The 24,567-nt window shown below is 38.8% G+C and overlaps 1 protein-coding gene across 4 annotated transcripts in view; it reads left to right on the plus strand.

The window, feature by feature from the left end:
• The window catches only part of LOC149847351 (etoposide-induced protein), a 90,555-nt gene that overhangs the window by 53,842 nt on the left and 12,146 nt on the right, over nucleotides 1-24,567 (plus strand). The window lies entirely within an intron of this gene.

Here is a 24,567-nt window from a genome sequence, read left to right on the forward strand (position 1 = left end):
GCACCATTTTTGTTCAAGCAGGAGTAACTTCTGATAGACTTTTCCAAATATTGATATCTTGGGTTGCAGTTGTCATGAAGGATGTTTGAGTAAAGTAAAAGGTCCATGGATGTGTCATGTAATGGCATGGATCCCGATGCACTCCGAAATGAACTCCAAGAATCGAAACATAATGTATTTGGACAAAAACATAGAAGCACAAGGAATGCGAATGAATGAATAATTTCATTAATCACGAAAAATAAAAATACATAATATCCTCACTACACAAATATACTCAAACTCATAAGCCTAAACTACTCATCACTCTCTTAACTCACAATCACACACATCCACAATATTTATAGAAAGAAGAGAGGAGAGAAGAGAGAAAAAAAGGGAAAAAGAGGTGCCCTTCTAGCCATTGGAGAGGGTCCAACGGCTAGTCTTAGTCAACCTAGGTTAACTGAGATACAATATATATATATATATATATATATATATATATATATATATATATATATATATATAGAGAGAGAGAGAGAGAGAGAGAGAGAGAGAGAGAGAGAGAGAGAGAGAGAGAGAGACCATTTATCTAATTCATCATCGAAGAGGGCAAGCTGTGGATCTAATCTAACGAACGTCTCTGTCTCCGTCAGGGGGCGTGTGTGTTCTGCGCCAATCAAATATTTGATAAGCAAAGTCCAGTCGTTTGTGTTTTTGCCGGTTGCTCAGATTCAGTAATCGTCCCTACGCAATATATATATATATATATATATATATATACACATAAAATAATACATCAATCTTAACACCCCTCTGAAATTTACAGTGAATGCACTGTAAGTTTGCAATTATAAAAGAAGGAACCCATTACATAAAGTGTCTTCATTGACTTCATCATGTTTTTCCATTTGATGCTTCTTTAAAGGATGCTCTTGATCTTCAATCAAATGCTCTATGATACAAAGGATCTTTAGAATCTTCAATATCATCACTACTTGAAAACTGTAAATAGAATTAACGAAGCATTCCTACTATACACACACACACACACACACACACACACATATATATATATATATCATAAACCATAAAAGGATTTCAAAATTAGCTATATATATATTATGGAGAGAGGATAGCCATGCACGCCAAAAATACAATATATAAAAATTATTTAATAAGACAATTTAGCAATTTTCAAAATTATTTAAGGTAGAAAAAAATCATTAATTTTTCAAAACACAATAGTCATTGAGAGTCTTACTTCAATAGTTAATTTTAAGAAATTATAGTTTTAAATTCATAAGAGAACATAGTTACATATATAAAAGGAAAGAAATGCATGCACAAAATCTCTCAAGGATAAGCTCATAAATCATTAATTACTTTAAACATTCATGAAAACATGCATTATTCAAAGTCAATACATACATATATTTATCATAAAAAGCATATTAATGCATAAAAGGCATGCCATATGGATTTTTCAAACATCAATAAGTGACTCACAAATGAGTTTAACTCATAAAATTCCACAAAGGAGAGTAAATTTCTCATAGATAGATTTTCTTTTAAGAACGAAACATTTTTACACAGCGGAAGATATAATGATTCAAATCATTCAATCAAGACAAGTATGACAAACATGAATTAATCAACCATTTCATTTCTAGAAGCAATATTAACCATACAACTAATGTATATATGAATGAGTCATGCAATAGTTTAGAAAAAAGTCACTCATGGACCAAGTATAAGAAGACCTTTCAAGAGAAAACAACATACGAAAGATATGAGCTGAAGATAAATATGAGCCAAATAAGGGCATACAAAAACATAATTCAGTGTGTATAATCACAAGTCCACTAGGAACAACACAAAAAGCCAGCAAATAGTTTACAACAAATATAAAAATAAATGATTTTATTGATAATATGCTTAGCAAAAAGCATTAATTATGCAAAACATGCATGACAATAAACATGGAACAAATTTAAAATATCTTTAATCTTGCAATTAAAGCATATTTAAAAAATGCATGAAAGTTATTTCAATAACCATTTCCCATACAAGGACAAATGAGTAGTAAAAGTTTAGAAATTTTATAAAGAGTTTTAAAAATCCTGTTAAAATATAGTGTATATATTTTTGTATCTAACTTATATACGTATATTTATGCAATATACGTATATCAAGGGTATTTTGGTCATTTCATGACATGTAATAAAATATTGTCCAATAGGGACTGTAGTGTCTTTTTATTTAGTTTTTATTTTTCTGTTTTTTTATGTAAGTCAACTTGACTAGTTGTTGGACTGCCTCCCTTTCTTGTATGTAAGGCTCTATAAATAGAGCCTTACCACTCCATGTAAGGTATGCTTTTCTAAACATTTTTTTGTTGTGAATTCAAAGAGTATTATTTTTACATTGTGTTCTATTGAAATTTGTGGTTTAGATATCTCTTTTATGAGATTGTTATCGGTCCATTAGAGACCATATTGTATTTGTGCACTTGTGTAGCCCTTTGTTGGCATTGTGATTGTGCACATTTTGTTTCATTTCATGGTATCAGAGCCTTGGGCTCTTGTATTGTTGAAAATCATCTTTGGCGTGCTCTCTTTGTGGTGGTGGACTTCAAGATTTGTTCTTCAATCTCAAGCCTTCTTCTTTATCATTGGTGAAAGAGAATCCACCTCCATCATCTCCTATAAGCTCAACGAAAGTAACTACTTGATGTGGGTTACCACAATGGAAAACCATATCAAGGGGAAAAAGCTATGGGGCTTTGCTAGTAGAACCACTAATGAATCCCAACTAAAGTTAACAATAAAAGAAGAAGATCAAATCAAAGTCCTCTCTGAAGAAAAAAAGAAGGCTTTGCAAGAGTATCAAGACAAAATGGAGGCTAATAACGGTCGAATACTCTCATGGTTCATGAATACCATGTAGTTCAAGATCGCAACCAACATCATCAAGTTCAAAAAAGCATGTGATGCATGGATCTTCTTAAATAACACATTCATTCAAAAGGATATGACTAGACTATATTATCTCCAAGACAAGGTATGCAATACCAAACAAGGGGATAAGAGTGTAAGTGCAACGCCCCAAAATTTCAAACTTGCGAACCTTTCAGAAAACATGCAAGAGACTAAAAGAAAATCTCTTTCCTTTCAGAGTTTGTTTATGTAATCAACGGAAGATAATTCTTTTGTTGAATTTAGAAATGCAAGTTAACAACTTTGGGCACGTTAGCTAAAAGAACCAAAACTCACTACACATGATACTTGCAAAACACTTGGAAAAACCACTTTCATTAAAAGAAGTACCCAAATAGTATAAAATTCGGATATCCAAAGGAAAATCTCTAACAAAACCCCAAAACGTCAAGGACGCTAGTTAAGAGCAGGAAAATGAAATCTTGAAGCCATCTTGCCATCGCGCCATCGCCCGTGGTGTACCTAATCATCACCTGTACCCATAGAATGGGTTAGTTTCGCAAAAAACTAGTAGGTGCACAAGAGAGACTACATGAAACTGAATTAAGAGCATTTAATTCAGCATGCTAAGCAGTTTAAAGCAGATCAACAGTTAAATAGGTAAGCAGTGCAACTTGTTAAATTATGTATATATAAAAAAATATATATATATATATATACATATACTTATATATATATACATACGTATATATACATATATGTATATATACATAATTTATTTCATTTTCTTTTTCTGTACAACCAAAAACCTGATAGGGGTGTTTTGGTAAATTACCATGTACCTTTTCCCTTTTGTATTTTTTCTTTTTTCTTTCTTTTTCTCCTTTTTCTTTTCCTTTTTTTATTTCTTATTTTTCTTTTTGAAGGACCATAAGGGGCCCCACCCATCTAGTTGTTGGGGCCCCAATGATCATATTTATGACCGTTGGGGCTCCCAACGACTAGAAGGGAGCCCCCTTTATGGTCCCTCTTTTAGCTCTCCTCCTCTATAAAAAGAGGAGGCTCACACTTGTAATTGTATTGGGTTTTCACCCTCTTCTTTCTTTCTTCAATAATATCCAACTTATGACTTTAAGTCATTTTCTCCTTTTGTGGGTTTTTTGTGTACACTTTTAGTGTTTGTGTTCTTGGCTCTTGTGATCACTCTTAAAGAGTGTTTTTTGCTTTATTGGTGCTTCCACCCCTCTTCATTACATGGTATCAAATCAAGGTTGGTGATCGGGCTTCTCTTTGTTATCTTGGGGCGTGTGCCTCTCAAGCTTTTGAAGAAAGGAAGACTATTCGGTACCTATAGAACGCGATTCTAAAGTCGAGCTTTCTTTTACGCTCAATGGGTCCAATTATCTTATGTGGGCCTCCGCTATGGAAAATCATCTAAGATGTAAGAAACTTTGGGGTTTTGTTATGGGAAGTACTCCCGAACCCTCTCTTGTTCTCACTAAAATCGAAAATGAGGTTGAAAAAGCTTTAGATGACGATGAGCGCATCAAAGCTATCAATGACCATCAATCCAAAGTTGAGGATTGGGAAAGTAACCATGCCAAAATTTTGGCATGGTTTATGAACAATGTGGACCTCAAAAATTGTGCTAATATTGCTAAATTTTGAAGGGCCAATGAGGCATGGTTCTTCCTTAAGGGTATGTATACCCAAAAGGATCTTGCTAGACAATTTTTTTGTCAAGAAAAAATCCGTTCCACTAAACAAGTGGATACGAGTGTCCGGGACTATTTTAGCTCTTAACCCCTCTTCTGGATGAGCTTGTTCTTCTTGAGCCTAAATGGGTGGCTCCGGAAGATATTGAGTTGAGAAGGGAACAAATTGAAAATGAGCATTTTTTCCAATTTCTCCATGGTCTTCGACTGGAATTTGAACAATTTAGGGCATCCCTTCTCCATATAAGTAAAACCTTATCCATTGAAGACGCCCTTGCCGAAATATGCCAAGAAGAAACTCGACTTGGCCTAAGCATTAAGAGTGATGAAGTTTTGGCCGTTACTAGGCCCAGATCAAATGTAAAAGCATATAGACCTCCCCACTTTAACAAAAATAATGGGTCTAGAAAGGGAGTGATATGTCACTATTGTAATGAGCCGAGACACATTAGACCGGTTTGTCCAAAGCTTAAGGGAAAAGTGGCCGCGGTTGGAGAAAATTCTCCAAAGAAGGAAGAAGAAAGTGCCAAAGAGGGAGATATCAAAGAAACTCTTAATCATATCTCCGAAGTTCTCCAACATCTTCTCCAGACTTATTCTTCAACATCCGGAGCCGCCATCGCCTATTCTTCATCACCTCCAGGTATGTGGATACTAGACTCCGGTGCTTCTTTTCATATGACATCTCATAAAAACTCTCTTTCTAATGTTTTTTCTGAACCCATATATTCTTATGTTTCAACGGCCGATGGAACATCTTTAAAAATTGAAAGTATTGAAACACTTGATTTTAAAACTTCTCAAAACTTTTTTGTTTCAAAGATTAATCTAAATCTTTTTTCTGTTTCCCAAATCACCGATCATGGATGCCAAGTCTCTTTCTCACCTAAAGATTGCACCGTGCAGGATCTCCAGTCAGGGAAGCTGATTGGGCAAGGCCATAGAAGGGGTGATCTTTATTTTATGGACTTTTTGACTCTACCTCCAAAGTCTTTTTGCAATCTTATAAAGGACAAAAGTATTGGAATTTGGCATGAGAGACTTGATTATCCAAATTTTGTAAAGATGTCTCTTTTTCCTTTTTTGGACAATACTTGTAAAGACAAACATATGACTTGTAAAGATTGTAGTTTTGGGAAATCTAAAGCTATTCTATTGCCTCAAAGAAATTATTTCACCACTCGACCTTTTGAACTTATTCATACCGATGTATGGGGACCTTCCCCTATTTTATCCAAAGGAGGATTTTCGTACTATGTAGTCTTTATTGATGACTTCACTCGATTTACTTGGATTTACTTTTTAAGTCGCAAATCCGAAGTTTTCTCCTTCTTTAAAGATTTCCATGCAATGATTAAAAATCATTTTTTAGGAAATCTATCAATTCTTAGGTCCAATTCAGGAGGAGAATACATGTCCAATGAATTTCAAAGCTATTTAAAAGAAAATGGAATTTGCCATCAACGTTCTTGTCCCAACACTCCGCAACAAAATGGTCTTGCGGAAAGAAAGCATAGACACATAATAGAAACCACAAAAACTTTATTAATTTCAAAAAATATTCCAAAATCCTTTTGGGCCGAAGCGGTTCTAACCTCAACATACCTTATCAATAGAACCCCTTCATCTTCTTTGAAAAATCTTTCTCCATTTGAAAAACTTTACAATATGTCTCCCGATTATAAAAGACTAAGAATTTTTGGATGTAAATGCTTTGTTCTAACTCACAAAAATGATAAACTTTCTCCTAGGGCTATTGAATGTATTTTCTTAGGATATGGCGAAAAGCAAAAAGGTTATCGATGTTTTGACATACTCAAAAACAAACTTTATATCTCAAAAGATGTCACATTCCTAGAAGAAGAAAATGGTTTTTCGCATGAACCAAATGAAAATATTGATTATTCTTTTTTATTTGACTTGTTACCTCAAGAAAACATCATAGATGATCATGTTGATCCTAGTGAACCTCTCATAGAAGATCATTTTGAACATCCAAATGATGACCAAAATTTAGAAGAAAATGTATCAAGACAAACACAAGTCTACTCTAGAAGGAATGAAAGAAATCCACCTTGTGCCCTTGAAAAATTCTCTCAAAGTGAGTCGATTGAAGAAAGCTCTCAAAGAAGATCAAATCGTATCTCTAAAGTACCAAATGGATTTGTATCTTATGATTCTTTTTCTCCAAACTTTCAAGCATGTCTACTAGCTCTTCACTCATTTCATGAACCATCTCATTACAATGATGCTAAACAATATGCTCATTGGAATGAAGCAATGAAACAATGAAACTATAACTTAATGCACTTAAAAGGGCACAAACTTGGGAAATCATTGATCCACCCAATGGCAAGAAACCCATTGGATGTAGATGGGTTTTTAAAGTAAAAACTAAGAGTGATGGTTCATTAGAAAGATATAAGGCTAGGTTAGTGGCCAAAGGATATGCCCAAGAGTATGTGGTAGATTATGATGAAACTTTTGCCCCAGTTGCTCGAATGACTAGTGTTCGAGCTCTTATTGCAATAGCCTCTATTAAAAAATGACCAATTTTTCAACTTGATGTCAAAAATGCCTTTTTAAATGGAAATTTAAATGAAGAAGTTTATATGGAACCTCCTCCAGGTCTGAATTTAAATGAAAAAATTTTAAAATTAAAAAAGGCCTTATATGAACTTAAGCAAGCTTCTAAAACTTGGTATGACAAGTTTAGTAATGTATTAATCAATTTAGGATTTACTTCTTGCTATACTGACAGTGCTCTTTTTGTTAAGAAGCCAGGTGACTTCATTGTTATTCTTCTGTTATATGTTGATGATACTCTCATCACTGAGAGTGACAAAAAGGGGGTAAATGATGTAAAGTGTATGTTAAAAGAAACTTTTGATATGTCTGACCTTGGATACTTTAGATATTTTTTAGGAATTGAAGTAGCTTATTCCGCGCGAGGATACATCCTATCTCAAATGAAATTAGCTGCAGACATTTGTACCAAGTCAGGAATATCTGATGAAAAGAAAGTTGAGACTCCCGAAGTTATCAATGCAAAACTGAGACTTGAGGATGGTGTTCTTCTAGAGGATCCAACCCCCTACCATCAATTAATTGGATCCTTCACCTATCTATCCATCACCCGTCCAGATATAGCTCATGCGGTTCATGCAGCAAGCCAGTTTCAGCATGCACCTACTTCGGTTCATATGGCAGCCGTAATGAGAATTGTGCGATACATCAAAAATACCATCTCCAAGGGACTCTTCTTATCCTCTTTCTCATCTCTTGAGTTAACTGCTTTTACTGATGCTGACTGGGGAGGAAATCCCAATGATCGTATCTCAACTACTTGTCTTTGCATTTTTTTAGGTGAATCTCTCATTTCGTGGAGATGCAAGAAGCAGCAGAAGGTCTCACTATCATCCACTGAAGCTGAATATCGGGCCATGGCAATGACAACTATGGAAATCATATGGCTCAGAAGTCTCTCCTTGGTGACATGGGCATCCTCATTTCCTCTCCCACCAAGCTCTGCTGTGATAACAAAAGTGCGATATACATTGCAAGCAATCATACTTTTCACGAGCGGACCAAGCATATCGAAATGGATTGCCATTATGTTCGAGACGAATATTTCAAAGGAACTATCACATTACCATATGTTACTTCAGAATATCAACTGACTGACTTTTTCACCAAAGCGCTTCCAACTCCACGATTTATGTTTCTTCTTAGCAAACTTTCGGTCTTCTCCTCTTAAAGTTTGAGGGGGCATGTTAAATTATGTATATATAAATATATATATACATATACTTATATATATACATACGTATATATATAAGTATATATATACATATATGTATATATACATAATTTATTTCATTTTCTTTTTCTGTACAACCAAATAGGGGTGTTTTGGTAAATTACCATGTACCTTTTCCCTTTTGTATTTTTTCTTTTTTCTTTCTTTTTCCCCTTTTTCTTTTCCTTTTTTTATTTCTTATTTTTCTTTTTGAAGGACCATAAGGGGCCCCACCCATCTAGTCGTTGGGGCCCCAACGATCATATTTATGACCGTTGGGGCTCCCAACAACTAGAAGGGAGCCCCCTTTATGGTCCCTCTTTTAGCTCTCCTCCTCTATAAATAGAGGAGGCTCACACTTGCAATTGTATTGGGTTTTCACCCTCTTCTTTCTTTCTTCAATAATATCCAACTTATGACTTTAAGTCATTTTCTCCTTTTGTGGGTTTTTTGTGTACACTTTTAGTGTTTGTGTTCTTGGCTCGTGTGATCACTCTTAATGTAAAACCCACATTTAAAAAAAAAAATTTATCGGACCCGGGCCGGGTCGCCCAGGCCCATCATCGTTAGGGTTTTTAAAAAAACCCGACACAGGAGGCCTTTCCCCTGTGCGCCGCCCCCCCCCCCCCCCCCTTTTTCAACCCGATAAGGATGGAAATCGGGGTTTCCCGATTTCACGCCTCCTCCCCCGAGCTCTTTAAGAGCACCAGTGGAGGACAAGGGGAGGCACACCTCCCCCTTGCGTCTCCTTCTTCACTGCGCACGCCTCCAGTGCCGCCGCTGCTGCAACCCCCCCCCCCCCCCCTGCCGACGCCGATCGTCGACGCCAGCCATCGTCGTCGGCCTCTTCCCAGGTATGTCATCTCCTCCCTCTTCTCCCCCTCACCCCCTCTCTGTCACCTCGCCGGGAGGCCGACAGGCGGCGCACGACCCCTGTCGCGCCTCCCACCTCCCCTGTGCCCATCGGAGGCCCGACAAGTGGCCTACAGGCCCATGTCGTCCCCTTTTTCCTCCATGGGGGGGGGGGGGGGTTCGCCGGAGTGCCGACAGGGGGCCAATAGCCCCTGCGACACCCCCTCGCCCCGATCTCTCTCTCTCTCTCTCTTCGGCAGGGGTTTGTCCCCCTGCCATCGTCCTTTCGCCGGACGGCAGGGGCTCGGCCCCTGCCGATTCGCTGTCGTTGGCAGGGGCTCGACCCCTGCCGATTCGCTGTCGTCGGCAGGGGTGCGACCCCTTGCCGTTTCAGTGCTGTCGGCAGGGGTGCGACCCCTGCCGTTTCAGTGTTGTCGGTAGGGGCTAGCCCCCTGCCGATTCGTTGCTGTCGGCAGGGGCTAGCCCCCTGCCGTCGACAGGGGTGCGACCCCTGCCGCTTCAGTGCTGTCGGCAGGGGTGTGACCCCTGCCACTTCAGTGCTGTTGGCAGGGGTGCGACCCCTGCCACTTTAGTGTTGTCTGCAGGGGCTCGCCCCCTGTCGCCTTGCTATGTTTGAAAATGGCTCTTTCTCTGCCGCCCTGTTGTCGTCGGCAGTTGGGGGATCAATCCGTGCTGCCTAATCCTACCCTTGCCCCGTTGCACCATTAATTATATTAGCATAATTGAATATTTTTCACACTCTTGCATATTTACACAACAGGTCCCGATCGTGCTCCGCGGCTCAACCCTCGTATTATCCTCACGCGTAGGCGTACGCAGCTGCACGACATCTCAAGGTAGGGTAAAGTCACACAAAGGGCAATTGATGAATGTATTTAAGTTGAAATGATTAAGATGCCATGCTAGATATGCTTAGAGTTACATTGCTTCTGCATTGCGTTTTATCATGTTTGTATGCTCATGGGTCGAGGTACAATTTCATTCTTCGATCATTATTTTGCATAGTTGCTTATGAGTTTGAGGTGTGGTTTCGTACTTCGTGCAATACCTATGCTCGTTTGCTTGCATATATTTTTGCCTGCACGTTTCCTTTGAGTGAGGTACGACTTCGTGTCTCATGTATTACTTATGACCTTATGTGTCTGCCTATCTAAGTGGTCAAGGTATGGTTTGGCACCTCGTGTGTTACTTATGCGTTTTTCCCTCGATGTGCGGCATCACAAGTCGAGAGTTGTTTGTTGACATGTTATAACCTGCATATGCTCATACTCATGGTAAATATGTACTTACATAAATGTAGTCTTGGGCCTATCCTGTTATCACTTGTTTTCAAAACACTAGAAGTTGCACTTGTGCGCTATAGTTCTTTTAAAGAGGATTTCCTTCTGCAAACCCAGGGCTCTTCAAAGTGCACAACCTTTGCAAAGTTAAGTTTTTAGTCCTGTCAGATTTCGAAGTCACATATAGGCCCTCCCAGGTCCACACACTTGGGAGAAATATTTTATAACCCCGATTCGAGTTGCGACCCAATTCGAATAACCCCGATCAGGGGCATGAGCATATGAATGAGTGAGGTCCTGTTGAAGGACCCATTCTTTATTTATCAATCTAGTGTCACATGTCGATACTAAGATAAATTTTGGATGTAAGATGGATAGTGTTATGCCTTGCGTGAATGATTTAATGTGGCATTATGGCTTTTAAGGATGAATCGTGCCAAATGAGTACTCCTATATTCTTTGGATCGTTATGAAGTTGTGTGTTGGGTGTTCCTTTTGAGAAGCCTACGCACCTCCCTTTTTCAGTGTTGCGTACTTTTAGTCATACATGACATGTTAAGTACTTTGTTGATCGGACGAGAGATCCGAGACGACCTTGTATCATGAAATATGCAAAATATTGTTGAAATGAATTCAAGACTTATCTTGTCAAATTGTGTTGTGTTACTTCTTATGCAGATAATATCTGTTGGGGTTTCTTTGGTGAAACATATCCCTTTTATCGTAGTCGTACTTTTGACAAGTACGTCCGTACTTTTTGACAAGTACGTCTTCTTACGTTGCGATGATTGGATGAGTAGGTTGTGGCAACCTTGATGAGTGCAAATAACAAAATGCTGAGATCACCTAAATAAGTGATGATTCCGCCTTCACCGGCAAGATACTCGAGTTTGGTCGAAAGACCAGAGTATGTAGAATGGGTCTTCAGTTAACTACCCCTGATGTACTCATTCGAATCGCTGACTCCTGTCAGGAGAGAGGACATGAAGGTACAAAACTTCGATGGACAAGCCATTAATGGCAGTTACGAGCAAAAGACTCGGCTTCCCCAGTCATCAGAGTTAGGGGAATGGGACTACCATAATTATCCTAGGTGGTAGCTCTCCATGTTTGGGATGCATCCATTGTTTATGCTGCTTTGGGGATTTCTCTCTTGGTCACCGATCGTCCCCTTAGGTGCGGACTCAGTCAGCTATCCGGGTTATCATAAAATACATAGCAGAATAAACCCCCGGACCAGTCTAGGCTGTTTCTAGAGTCGTGCCTTGTGCGTACCCGCTTGGTCATTTAATATCGAAACATAATTTAAATCCGATCACACAATGTGTTCAGTTATGCACGTATGAAAGTTATAGGGTACAACAGGTTCAATACTTATGAAATTGTGTGTGTGGTTGATGAAATATTGTATTTTGCTAGTTAAATTTCTTATGAAGTTCTTTGCTTGTAGTAGTTAGCTTACTTGTGCCAGTAAAATGCTTGTAATAATTTTAGCATTATGCTCATGATAGTTTGCTCTATGACTCTACTGAAAGCAAATTGCTATTTAATTGCCTGTCTACTTGACATATTAAATTATTCTGCTTAATTATGTTCTATATTGTCCTGTCTATGCACCTACCAGTTTTTAGCGAAACTGACCCATTTTATGGGCATGTAATGGATAGGTAATACAGTCTGCGATGGCACGATGGCGTGATGAGGTCAAGATAGAGCTATTTCCTTGACGTTTCGCTCCTGAGGACATGGTAAATTTGGTATAAAGTGTTTCAAAATTTCTCTTTTATTAAACCGTGAGTTAATAAAACTGTTTTAGTAAGCTTCTTCTTGGTTTCAACAAACGAATTCTCAATTATTGAAACTCCATTTCTAAACCATTTGATTTCAATGGTTGTGCGGGATTTGACAAAGGAAAGTTTACGCTGTAATGCGCTCAAGGTCCATTGACTTGTGGTTTTAAAAATATCATTTTCCGCTGAAGTATTATTTAAACTCTGATTATTATATGATTTCAAAGCTTTCTAAACTATTCTAAAAGTTACAAGTCCTGGATTTTTGGGGCGTTACACTTAAAGAGTGTTTTATGCTTTATTGGTGCTTCCGCCCCTCTTCATTACACAACTGTCAAACACAACATGACGATTCATTTGATCGTAAGCTGCGAACTACCACGCAACAAGCAAGTCTCATGACCCATCAACCAGTGTGAACAGACTTTATGTTTCGATATTACTGGACTGCGGGTACGCGCAGACAAATCGTAGAAACAACTGAGACTAGTTCGGGCGTTTGTTATTCTATGTATTTTTAATAACCTGAATAACTAGTTGAGTCCGCTCTTAAGAGGACGACTTTAACCGAGAGAGGATTTCCCAAAGGTAGGTACTTGGCAACGAATGCATCCAACTTCTGTATAAGTTCATGGGATCTACCACCTAGGATAATGTCTGGTAGTCCCTTTCTCTAACTCCAATGACTGGGGAGGCCGAATCTTTGCCCATGGGGTGGTTGTTAACAACCTGTCCATTGGAGTTTTGTACCGATCCATTATCTCCCTTGACAGAAACACAACGGCGAATGAGTGCGTCAGGGGTAAATTAACTGACGACTCATTTTATATGCTTTGGTCTTTTGACCAAATGAGCATCTTACCTGTGAAGGCGATCCCATTTTTATGTGTTTATAACATTGTGCATTCAACACTGTTCTAGGTCGCACGACCGTCTCATCCGATCATCGCTGTACTAGCGTGTAGTGCATGACTACAAGTACTCTAGGATGAAAGGGGTATAGTTCCTCAATAGGAGTCTCAACAAAAGTGTTTTACAAAGATGTAATGTTTCTCAAACTTTACTTTGGACATTCTTTATCTTTTGAAACAACCAACAACTTGTACCAACATTTGGCATGCGATTTCTAAAATCTCATCCGCTATCGTTGTATCTACATGCCTCGCATGACTCGATACCGGCCTCGATAGACGAGATACGAGTTTCTCAACAGAACCCCTGCTAAGAAGTTCGCTCAAGCCCCAATTTGGGGTTACTCGAGATATGTCGGATAGACGAACAAAATCAGCCAATCACATCCTTCCAAATACTTCGATTTGGGCAGTCTTTGATGCGTTTGCGCAACTTTTTAAATTCTCAAGTCTACTTTGCAGGACTGCTCACTCGAAAAGCCAAGATCTCTGCTAGGGATCCCTCTCCTTAGACAAAGATGTATCGTTAAGCTCCCGACTCAACTCTTGTCGTAAGAGGGAGAGCGGTAAATGCCCATTGCATCCTCCACGAGGCTGCCTTTATAGCACATGCAATGAGCGAAAACCTGAGCGTTATCTGCAATGACAAGGCAACAACGAAACATTTGCAAAAGCAGGAGCATGGGCGCAAAGCGCGACGACAAAATAAAGACTGTGAGAAGGAGTGCAAACGCAAAGCCTGGGCGCAAAGCGCAACGACAAAGTAAAGACTGACAGAAAGTAAAGGACAAGGATCGCGAAACCGCGTCCTTGAGTTAAATGCGTACTTATATAAATATATATGTATATATATTTATTTAATTGTCCTTTTAGTTAATTGAACTCAATTCAATTTTCCACGTCCTTCGTGCAATCTTCCCCTACCTTGGGGAGTTGCGAGCTTGTTGGCGTCTGCGGGTATAAGCGATTAATGGCTCGGGTCGCAAAGCGCGAGCGAGATCCGTCGTACGAGCTGCAAAAGCGCCAATCTTAGCAAGCTAACACCAAAAATAGAAGGTCAGGGGAACTGCCGCTGACCTGACATGAAGGAAGCAGAGGCAGCGTGCCCCTGCGAACCTGTTGAACGCGAGAGAAGCAGGGGCAGGGGCAGCAAACCCCTGCTGACCTGCTATCAGCAACCACGGGGAGGTAGGGGGTTGCACCCCTGCCTGATGAAGGCAACGAGGGAGGCCGGGGCTTTGCCCTGCTTGCCGAAAGAGCAAAGCGGCAGGAACGAGGCCCTTGCCCGCTAGACACAAAGGGGGGAGGCAGGAGGCTTCGCCCCTGCCTGACGCCAGAGAAGAGGGAGCAAGGAGGGGGCTTACCCCTCCCCTGTCGGAATAAGGGGATCAGGGAGGGGCTCGACCGCCTCCCCTGGCGTGAATAGGAGTAGGGAGGAGGGAAAGGCTCGACTCCCTCCCCTGCCGATGCAGTGAGCAGGGAGGGGCTCAGCCCCTCCCTTGCTAAAAGTGGGCACTGGGAGGGGGTTCGACCCCTCCCGTGGCCACACAGAGAGTAAGGAGCAGGGAGGGGGGCTCGACCCCTCCCTTAGCCACTGGGAGTGCAGGGAAGGGTTTTGCCCCTTCCGTGCAACAAGAGAACGCAGGGAGGGGGCTCAACCCCTTCCTGACACGAAGAAAACACAAAGAGGGAGGGGGAAAGCACGACAGGGGGGCGTCGGCCTCCTGTCGGCTCTCCGAGGGAAAAAACAGGGGGAAAATGGAAGAGAAAGAAAAGAAAAGGGGAAGAGGAGGGTGCGTACCTAGGGGTCACCGGAGGGAGCTCTCCGGAGAGGAGCTTGCCGGAGAGGGTCGTCGGTGGTGGCTACTCGGCAGACGCGAGGAGAGTGGGAGAGGTGGTCGGGGAAGAGAGAGACGAGAGAGTGAGAGGGGAAAGGGGGGTTTCTCTTTGAAACCCCACCCTTGCCTCGTTGTCTTTAGAAGGCACGAGAGGCGGTGGCCTTAGGTTGGGTTCGGGGTCGGATCCAACCCGAATCAATTTTTTTTTCAGGTTTTACAGTAAGAGACTTTTGTGGTCTCTTTTCTATTATTTGGGATGAATTGGCTATGTTAGAACTTAAATGGAAAGGTTCAACAATCGAGATGAGAAAACAAAAAATTGAAAGAAAATTTCTCTTTGAAACCCCACCCTTGCCTCGCTGTCTTTAGAAGGCATGAGAGGCGGTGGACTCAGGTTGGGTTCGGGGACGGATCCAACCCGAATCATTTTTTTTTCCAGGTTTTACAGTAAGAGACTTTTATGGTCTCTTTTCTCTTATTTGGGATGAATTGGCTATGTTAGAACCTAAATGGAAATGTTCAACAATCGAGATGAGAAAACAAAAAGTTGAAAGAAAAAACCTTTTCTCTTTCCTATATGGTCTTCGATCGGAATTTGAGCAAGATAGGTCATCTTAGATTCATAGGACTTTGGCTCCTTCTATAACTGATGCTCTTGTTCAATTTTGTGAAGAAAAAACAAGACTTGGAATGCACAAGTCTAATGATGAGGTACTTGCCTTATCAAGACCCGAAAGTTTTATAAAAACTTATAAACCACCTCACTTTTGAGAAAAAAATTCAATGGAGGACATAATGGAGGAGGATACAAGGGAGATAAAAGTATTTGTCATTATTGTAAAGAACCAAGACACATAAGACCAAATTGTTCCAAACTCAAAAAGGTGGTCGCTGTAAGTGAATAATCATAAGAATCAAAGAAATGAGGCAACTTCAATGATTTGACAATTATCCAAATAGCGGAGGCCGTTTCACAAATACTAAAAGCCACTCCTATATTCGGTGCTGTCGTCTCCTCCGGGTAAGTCCTCTTGGATTTTAGATTCGGGCGCTTCTTTTCATATGACTCATAAGGAGTCCCTATTATCTGATTGCACTAATTCATATTTTTCATGTGTATCAACTGCCGATGACACTTCGTTGAAAGTTAAAAGTATAGGAAATCTCAACAATGATTTAATTTTTTTTGTTCCAAATGTTAGGGTTATTCCAAAACTGTATTTAAATCTTTTTTCGGTTTCTCAAATATCCGATTATGGGTGTAAAGTATTCTTCTCATCTAAGGCTTTTTGGGTGTAGGATCTTCAGTCAGAGAAGCTGAATGAGCAAGGCCATATAAGAGAAGATCTTTACTACATGGATTCCTTATGCATACCTAAAGACTTTTTTTGTAATCATATCAAAGAATTTAATTTAGATCTTTGGCATAAAAGATTAGGACATCCACATATATCCAAACTCTCTTTTTCCGTTCTTGAAAAAATTTTGTATGACAAAAATTTGTATATGAAAATTGTATACTTGGAAAAATGCAAATGATGCCTTTTGGATCTAGAACTTCTTTGACTAATGAAAATTTTGAATTAGTGAATTCGGATGTATGGGTCCCGCTCCTGTTATGTCAAAATGTGGTTATTCATACTATGTTACATTCATAGATGATTTTAGTAGATACACTTGGATTGACTTCTTTAGACTCAAATCCGAAGTTTTTTCGTGTTTTAAAAATTTTCATAATCTTGTTAAAAATCAAGTTAAGACAAATATTAAAATCTTTCGCTCTGACTCAGGGGGAGAGTTTCTTTTACATGATTTTCAATCCTATCTAAAGACTCATGGCATTTTACATCAAAAAACTTGTCTTAGGACCCCAATAAAATGACATTTATGAAAGAAAATATCGTCATATTATTGAAACTACTAGGATTCTGCTCATTTCAAAAGAAATTCAAAAAAGGTTTTGGGTCGAAGCCGCTCTCACCACAGTCTATTTAATAAATAGAATGCCTTCTCAAACTTTGGAAAACAAATCTCCAATTGAAAAACTCTTTAAAATTTCTTTCAATTTGAAAAGATTAAGGGTCTTCGGATGTAAATGTTTTGTGCTTCTTGAAAAATACAACAAACTCTCTCCTAAAGCTATTAAATGTATTTTTCTTGGATATGCCAAAACTAAAAAAGCTATCGATGTTATGATTCTAAAAATGATAAACTTTATATCTCTAGAAATATAACTTTTCTTGAGAAAAAAATGATTTGATCTTGAAAAACCTAAGGAAGAATCCGAGTATGCCTTGTTGTTTGACTTATTGCCTAAGTCTAATATTGAAAATATTGATAATGATGATTGTGATAATGTTGGGTCAAATGATGAACCAAGTGAAGAGAGAGTGTAACGCCCCAGAAGTTCGACCTGAGACAAGAAGATTTGAATGAAATTACCATCGAAAGTCAGAGTTTGCAACAAAGATTTTTAAAGATACCAAAGGTTTTAGATAAAAGCACAAGTCGATTCTTCTGAGCACGTTAGCAAAAAGACCCAGCAAAAACCCATTTCCTAACAAAGCCAAACAATGAGCAAAAGATAAAAAAGAGTTTATCCATAAAAAGGTTTAGTCTGTACAGAACAGGGGAGTCATACACCCCTAACAACAAAAGTGCAAAACCCAAAGTGAAGTAGCCAGAACGCCGACGAGAGATGTGAGGCTTTGATCATATAGCATTGCACTGCCGCTTATAAGGAGAGTCTACCTGTCGCCTACACCCATAAAAATGAGGTCAGTCCTGAAAACTGGTAGGTGCACAAAAGAATAAGAAGAACATCAACTAATCTAAAGCATGCTTATATCTAAGCAGATATAAACTGATGCAACAGGCAGTATGCAGGTGAATAGTAAAGACCATAGCAAAGCTAACCAGAATATCATCATGAGTTCAAGCAGGCTAGTATTAAAGTGATAATAATCTAACTGTAAGCAGTCACAACAAAACTTATCATGCATACCTTCTAACTATCGCAAGTAGCAAGGTAAAACAGACAGTCAAAAGCAAGAACAAAGAACAACTGCGAGCATGCCATATTGTGTTCTGGCCATTGTGAGTATGCACAATGAATAAAACGTAGAAACAATCAAGATCCATTCGGGGGTCCATTATGCTATGTATTTTATTATACCCTGAACGACTGACTCAGTCCACTTCTAAGGGGACGACCAGTGGCCAAGAGAGTAAGTCCCCAAAGGCAAACAGGGCTCAAGGATGCATCCAACTTCTGCAGAAGTGCCGAACGACTACCACCTAGGATACTTAAGGTAACGCCATTTCCCCTACCTCCGATGACTGAGGAAGCCGGACCTTTTCCCAGGAATAGCCATTAATGGCCTGTCCATCGGAGGTTTTGTACCATCCATTCTCTCCCTTAATGAACCATCTCGAACAAGTATGATGAGGGGGTTTTCTTCATCATCGCCTTGCTCTATATACCTTGGTCTATTCGACCCACTCGAGCATCTTGCCTGTAAAGGCACATGATTACCATTTAGTAAGATGTCCACAATTATGCTTTATCGCATACCATGAGGTCTATCCACCTCGTGCTACTCATCGTAGCATCACATATCATCGTCAAGAGATGCGGCTAGGCTGATAGCCACAGGCCACAAGGAGGCACTCAAAACAAACTCAAAACTGTCAGCAATCTCTAAAGATACCTGAGAAATAGAAACAATAGCATGATCATAATTTACATGGCGCAGACAAGAAGCAGTAAGAGCATAAACAAGCAGGTCAAGCACAAGGCCAAGTCACGTAAAGCGCGGGACAACAAAAAGTAAAGTGCTGAGACGTAAACAGCCAAGGCGCATAAAGCGCGGGACGACAAAAAGTAAAGTGCTGAAACGTAAACAGCCAAGACGCATAAAGTGCGGGGCGACAGAAAGTAAAGTGCTGAAACATAAACAGGATAAGGATCGCGAAACTGCGTCCTTAAGTTAAAAGACAAAAAGTAAAGCCTAGGCACATCAAGCGCGGCGGCAACATAAAGTAAAGTGCTGAAAAGATAAAGAGGACAAGGATCGCGAAACTGCGTCCTTGAGTTAAAAGACAAAAAGTAAAGTGTGAACGCCCCAAAATTTTCAAAGTTTAAAAAAAAAATGACCCTTTTGCCCCTGACTCCATCTTCTGAGAAAATCAAAGCGATTTCAAAGCTAAATTTCAGTCATTCTTCAGATTTTTTGGACTAAAAACCATATTGTTCCATTCAAAATTGATTTCGGGTCCGAACCCAGTGTTCTAAATCCAAATCTGAGCCCCGTTGTCCGATTTTCAAATTAAAATTATAAAAATACCAAAAATGGTTCTAAATGGCTCGGGCAATTCATCTGGCATTCTGTTGAATCCCCAACCCTATATTTCTCAGTTCGAGGTTGTAAACCTCGGATATTTCCTAAAAATCCGGACATAAATCCACTTTCTGAAGAAATTTTCTCAAAAAATCGCCTTGAGTTCTCAGAAAAACTCTCTTTTGTAAATATTTTACAAAAACACAAAAAATTAGTTTTAATCTTCATTTTCTCGTAAAACTTTAGGATTTTATTCTAAAAATACAAAAAAATAGAAAAATAACATAAAAACCAAAAAAAATTGGGAAAAACTACAAGGAAAACAGATGATTTTCAAGCTTTTGAAGCCATTTTTACCAAAAACCTCATTCCTTAACCATTTTTCAGAAATTTCTTAAAAAGGGAACCACCTTTTTGAAATAGAGAAAAGCTGCAACGGACTCCTCCCGCGCTTCCTTCCTCTCCCCTCTCCACCGTCCGATCTGCAACAACCTACCCATTCTTCACCTTCCATCTCCAACGAGCTCTTCACTCGAACCTTCCACCTCTTCTTTAAGAAGAGGTCCTCACCCATGATCGAGGCATCCACGATTGTCCTGGAGATCACTTTTCCCTCCTTCAGATCCGTTTGCCCCATCTATCATCCATTATCAACTCTTCTTCTGAAACATCCATCCCTCCTCTTTCTTCTAAGCGATTTCCCCTCAAGACCACAGAAGAAGCTTCTTCTTCTTCTTTCAAAAGCTCTGCGGACAAAAGTTTATACATCTCAGATTTTCGCTGGTTTTTAATCACCTTTTCATTCGGAACTTCTACAGCTCTGCAGGTAAGCAAAAGCTTCTCCATCCTTTTTTTATTTTCCGCAGAATTCCCTTTCTCTTTATTGCATTTTCTTTTATCCTCTCTTTGTTCTATTCAAACCTTGTCTCTAGTCCCCTTTTCTTCTCCCCTTTATGAATCCTCAGAAGTGGTACCGACCTGTATGTATTACAGGTTCGATCCGTTCATGGCAACATTGACGGAACATTCGTGTTCCCACAATTCCTTCCCGATTTCATTTTTTTTTTCATTATTATTGTTATTATCGTGTGTTTCTTCTTTTCTCTCCACCTGTTGCCAAATTCCTTGGGTTTTACTTTCATTAGATTCAGCATTTTACATTCCTTTTTGAATCTCATTTTTTTTCCCTGTGTATTGCAAATTTGTATCCTGTTTCTCTTTTTTTTATTTTTTATTTTTGTCCTGCATCTAATTTCCGATTCTGGTTTTGATAATAACGCTTGCGTTTTGATTCCCTTTTGTTCTTGATGTCCTAATTCTATTGTGGTTCACATCCACATCGTTCATGATATTTTTTTTTTGCTTGCCACTGGGTGTATGCTTGTATATTCATATGTTTCCCATTCTATATATCATCCCATAACGACCCATCAGATGTCCTCCATTGGGCGTCAACATCGTTTCACCATTTCATTGAATGTCACTCATGTATATGGCATTTTTGATTATCACTTTGCCTTCGTCACCATCTGGAATCGCACGCTCGTTGCTTACAGATAGCATGAGTCCTCTGTAGCCATCGCCTTATACATTATGTCCCTTTATTTCCCTACATTTCAAGCATTTTTTTTGTTAAATCTTTTTTTTGGCATCGACTTTAGGTCTTTGCTCCCTTAGTGCAGGATGTGCAGCGGTGATCTGTCTGTTGCAGTATCAACCTGCATTATGCAACAAAGCATTGGTTTCCCTTTGCTTCAACTATTACTTTTTTCTTTTTTTTGATTCGTTGTTTATTCTTGCTGGTTTGCTCATTTATGTTTCCAATAGTTATCTCATCTGATTGATGATTTCTCTGATCCTATTTTCTTGGATCAATAGCATTCTGTTTCAAAGATTGCTTAACCCAATTTGTTCTCACAAAGCAGCAGAATGAGATCTACTGTGTATAATTCAGCAGAAATAGGTTTGATATGATTCGAACACTTCATCTCCTAATGGAGATTAAGCAGTTAAAACCATATCAGCCTCACTATGGCTCTGTTAATTCATGGTCCAGCAGAACTTCAACACATATTCTGATTGCTCCATGTCGTTTTGCCTTTCCTTGGGTTTTTGATCAATGTTTGCACTCTTGAGTATATGGCTTGTAGCCATAGAACCGTTAGTATTATTGCCAAATAATTTAGCATCATATGTGGTTTTTATTTCCCCCCTCCATCCCCCCTGGAGGAGTTTCATTTGCAAGTGCAGCAATCATCTGAGCACAACCAGGAGCAATATCTACCCATTCGAATTGACGATATACCACAGATTCAGCAAGAATCTAGATCGTCGTTTTAGCCTCAATTCTTTCCCTGAAGCGATTCATTCCTTATTAAGAAGCCAAAGAAATTCTGTTAACTTTTGGAAGAGCATCCAAGATTGATGCAGATGTTTCTGGAACAGCTGAGTTAACTGCAGGGAAATAAAGGGATTAGTTGCCTAAATAAAATCAATTCTCAAAAACATTAACAGGATTTACTGTCTCCAAGTCCTGGGTGTTTTTATTGTTGCGAGCCATGAAGCAATACAAAAGACAAATGGGTGATTTAAGGACATGTGGATTGCGTTTTCTTATTTCTCCTGGGTTTTCATACAATTTAATATGCTTGGAAATATTTCATTTTCTGCTTCCATTTACAGGAAAAGATAGCTGAATATCTAGAAATATTATGAATGGTAACGAGGCCTCGAGGATGGTAGCTTGACACAGACATCTAGAATTGGCCATCTGTGCATCCTCACTCACCATCATCTCTATATCCTGCGCACAGCAGATGCATTTTATGCTCAACTCCAGCACACCTTACCATTCACATCTGCTACACAAATGTAACCTTGTGTTACTACAGTTGCTGGTTGAAGCTTGACAGCAGCTGAATTTCTGCCGCTACAGCCCCATGGATGTCATATTTCACTGAAATCAACATCTTCTACCCCTTTTTACCTGTCTCATATCTGCTGCATGACATTCCCTCTGCATGCTCTACCATTTCAACACCAATGTCACCTTCTTTTGATTTGTATAACATCTATCATGCTCAAAAATCATTTCTAAAAAAAGAAAAGAAAAGAAAGAGTTCTGTTATATTATCTGGTGTTGCCTGTAGTCATGGATAACCTGCATTCCTTTTAGTGTGTTTTCAATATCAGTTGTAACTATTGTGAAATCACCCTTTTCAAAATCTATCGTTGGTTTTCCAACCCTGAGCCAAGCTAGTTCAGGGAATTCTCTGAACCAACAAAGAATAAGACTTTGCCTTACTCAGTGCACTTTCCGCCCTACAACATCACATTTATCACTGCCATGTCTCCCTGTGCTATAAAACTTATTGCATATTTTTCCCTTTTTCTATGTCATTTGTATGTTAGTCATGATACAAAATGGATATAAGTGTTGATAACCATGGTGGGTCAGTCATCATATTTGCATATTTGCATGTACTCATTCATCTTCCAAAATTTGCCCCTTTTTAGTTTCAGTACACGTACACATGATTTCCTCATCATCCAAAGCCATCTGCATTCAGTCCAATTATGCATTACTGAAGCAATTCCACTTATCATGTCACACCCTGTGTATCTTGAAGTTGAATAGTGGCCGCCCATTGGAGGCTCCGGTGTTGGACTGACCAACCTTTGGCTTCAGTCTCGCGTGATCAAGGAACAGAATGCTTTATCAGATTCGCAACCCATTTGTGATCTGCTGCTTACCCACAACCCCTGCCTCATTGGCTGTAGCATATTACCACTATCATCCAGCTTCACCATTTGCAAACCACTAACTCATCTCATTTCTCAAGTCATATGTATCCATATATATAGATACATATATATACCTATATAACATATACATATATGAGTATATGTATCATTCTCTCTGTCTTATCATTATTCATATGAACATTTTGTAGATATCCACATGATATGTGTAAAATTTTCTTCCTTTCTCATACTAACCCAATTGTTTTGCAGGAAATATGTGAAAAGGGCTATTATTTGGAGTTGTAAATTTGATCATATATGTTGTAATAGTTAGACCTTAATGAGAATTTACATTTCTTGTCTTAGGTAGAATGAATGAGCATTGTAAATATCATGAATTACTTGTTTTTCATGCATTTTTGCCTTTATTTCTCAAATTCTCACAATGGTGAAACACGAATGACACGTGCACCTTTTCATAAGAGGTAAGTTAATTCTAAGTTGATGATTTACACCAACGGCCATAGTCGGGGTATAAACAAAACTTAGTATTTTTATCTTTTATGAAATAACACTGGATCCGCACTGGATCCATTTTCAAAATTCATCATAAATATTTTCTTCTTTTATCAGAATTTAACTTAAAATTAACTCAAAATATATACCAATGGCCATAGTCAGGGTATATTGAGGGTTAGTTTCATTTTAAATTCTATAAAAGCACCAAAAGGGTATTTTATCCTTCACTTGAATTTAGATATGACTATTATATAATACATTCAATGACCATAGTCAGGAATGTATTATATCATTAGTTTTGTTTAAATTCATTTGAAGAATGAAATATGATTTTTTAATCCAATTTCAAACTTATTCAAATTCATTCATCATATAGGATAGAATTGCATTATATTTTCAAAACTTCTTTTTCAAAATTCCAAGTGTTTCTTCTTCTTCATCAGATTTTATTCAAATCCAATTCTATCTAATTTTAAGATTCAAAATTTCAATTTCAAAGTCCAATTTGACTTCGAAATTCCAAAATCACTTTATATTCAAAACTTCAAATTTCCAACTCAATTCAAAATTCAACTTCAAAGTTCAATTTAATTTTGAAGTTTCTAATTCATCTTTTGATTCAAAATCCAGTTTTTCCTCAAAGTTTTGAATCAAAGTTGAGATTGACTTTGAATCTCAAAATCCAAACCTTCTCAAGTTCAATCTGGGTTTTCAAAACCCAGATCATCTTTAAAGGTCCTATTTGGACTTTTCATAATCCAAATCCAAAGTCAAATCCTAGTCTCAACTTGGATCCAGATTTCCAAGTATAAACTCCATTCCACTTTGGATCTCCAA

The sequence above is a fragment of the Nuphar pumila genome, chromosome 2 (assembly GCF_984573655.1).
Source record: "Nuphar pumila chromosome 2, dmNupPumi1.hap1.1, whole genome shotgun sequence".
In the NCBI taxonomy this organism is placed as follows: Eukaryota; Viridiplantae; Streptophyta; class Magnoliopsida; order Nymphaeales; family Nymphaeaceae; genus Nuphar; species Nuphar pumila.